Source organism: Salmo salar, chromosome 04 (genome assembly GCF_965601325.2).
Source record: "Salmo salar chromosome 04, fSalSal1, whole genome shotgun sequence".
Lineage (NCBI taxonomy): Eukaryota > Metazoa > Chordata > Actinopteri > Salmoniformes > Salmonidae > Salmo > Salmo salar.
This window is the reverse complement of record NC_138294.1, coordinates 1,662,501-1,665,000: the sequence shown is the minus strand read 5'-3', so window position 1 is coordinate 1,665,000 and position 2,500 is coordinate 1,662,501.

Here is a 2,500-nt window from a genome sequence, read left to right as displayed (position 1 = left end):
GGCGAGATCATGGAACGGGCAGTCCTTCCCCGGGAGGAAGAGCAGCTCCGTCTTGCCAAGGTTCAGCTTGAGCTGGTGATCCGTCATCCACACTGATATGTCTGACAGACATGCAGAGATGCGATTCGCCGCCTGGTTATCAGAAGGGGGAAAGGAGAAGATTAATTGTGTGTCGTCTGCATAGCAATGATAGGAGAGACCATAATATCCTCCAGTTCTACTATATATATAATATCCTCCAGTTCTACTATATATATAATATCCTCCAGTACTACTATATATATAATATCCTCCAGTTCTACTATATAATATCCTCCAGTACTACTATATATATAATATCCTCCAGTTCTACTATATATATATAATATCCTCCAGTTCTACTATATTTTATCTTCCAGTACTACTATATATATATAATATCCTCTAGTTCTACTATATATATAATATCCTCCAGTTCTACTATATAATATCCTCCAGTACTACTATATATATAATATCCTCCAGTTATACTATATATATATAATATCCTCCAGTTCTACTATATATATAATATCCTCCAGTTCTACTATATATATAATATCCTCCAGTTCTACTATATATATATAATATCCTCCAGTACTACTCTATATATAATATCCTCCAGTTCTACTATATATATAATATCCTCCAGTTCTACTATATATATATATAATATCCTCCAGTTCTACTATATATATATATAATATCCTCTCGTTCTACTATATATATATAATATCCTCTCGTTCTACTATATATATAATATCCTCCAGTTCTACTATATATATAATATCCTCCAGTTCTACTATATAATATTCTCCAGTTCTACTATATATATAATATCCTCCAGTTCTACTATATATATAATATCCTCCAGTTCTACTATATAATATCTTCCAGTACTACTATATATATAATATCCTCCAGTTCTACTATATATATATATAATATCCTCCAGTTCTACTATATAATATCCTCCAGTTCTACTATATATATAATATCCTCCAGTTCTACTATATAATATTCTCCAGTTCTACTATATATATATAATATCCTCCAGTTCTACTATATAATATCCTCCAGTTCTACTATATATATAATATCCTCCAGTTCTACTATATATAAAAGAAGAAGTGAGCACCGTGTTATGCGGTGATGCGCACTGTGTCGCCAGTGCGCATTCACAGCCCGGTCTGATCTGTGCCCGCGCCCCGCATTTGCCGTGCTAGGTTGAGCATTCAGCCAGGAAGGGTGGTTCCAGCTCAGCTCCTGGTCTCCAGTTCGTCTTCTCGGTCCAGGATATCCTGCGCCGGCGCTGCGCACTGTGTCGCCAGTACGTGTTCAGAGCCCAGTTCGTCCTGTGCCAGCTCCACGCGTTTGCCCGGGAGAAAGTAAGCATCCAGCCAGGACGGGTTGTGCCAGCTATATGCTCGAGACCTCCGGTGCGCCTCCATGGCCCAGTATATCCTGTGCCTGCCCCACTTACCCGGCCTCCGGTGAGTCTATCCAACCTGGTACGTCCTGTGCCTGCTCCTCGCACTCGCCCTGAGATGCTTGTTACTAGTCTGGCGTCACCTGTGCCAGTCCCACGCATTAGGACTCTAGTGCGCATTCCTAGTCCAGAGCTTCCGGCGACAGTTCCCAGTCCAGAGCTTCCGGCGACAGTTCCCAGTCCAGAGCTTCCGGCGACAGTTCCCAGTCCAGAGCTTCCGGCGACAGTTCCCAGTTGAGCTTCCGGCGACAGTTCCCAGTCCAGAACCTCCAGCGGCGGCCTGCAGCCCGGAACCTCCAGCGGTGGCCTGCAGCCCGGAACCTCCAGCGGCGGTCTGCAGTACAGAGCCTCCGGCGACGATCTACAGTCCGGTTCCTCCGATGACGATCCATGGTCCGGTGGTACAGAAGCAGAGCGATCAGCGGGCGGAGCGGGGGTTACGCCCCGAACCAGAGCCATCCGCTGGATGATAGGGTTCTGGGTACTGCACCAGAACCGCCATAGACAATAGTTACCCACCCTGCCCTCCCTTTTTTTCCCCTTTTTTTGTGGGGGGGGGGGATATTTGTTGTTTTGTCTAGGAGCGGTCGGAGTCCGCACCTATTGGGGGGGTACTGTCACGTCCTGACCATAGAAAGATGTTATTTTCTATGGTAGAGTAGGTCAGGGTGTGACAGGGTTTTTTTCCCCCTATGTTTTCTATTTCTATGTTTAGGTTCTAGTTTTGTATTTCTATGTTGGGGTTTGTTTGGGATGATCTCCAATTAGAGGCAGCTGGTCCTCGTTGTCTCTAATTGGAGATCATACTTAAGTAGGGGTTTTTCCACCTGGGTTTTGTGGGTGATTCATTTTGAGTTGTGTATGTGTTCATATCTGCGTCACGGTTTGTTGTTTTTTTCATTTCAATGTATATATACACATTGCATAGTTTCACAGTATAAATAAAAATGTGGAACGACACACACGCTGCACTTTGGTCTACTCATTCCTACA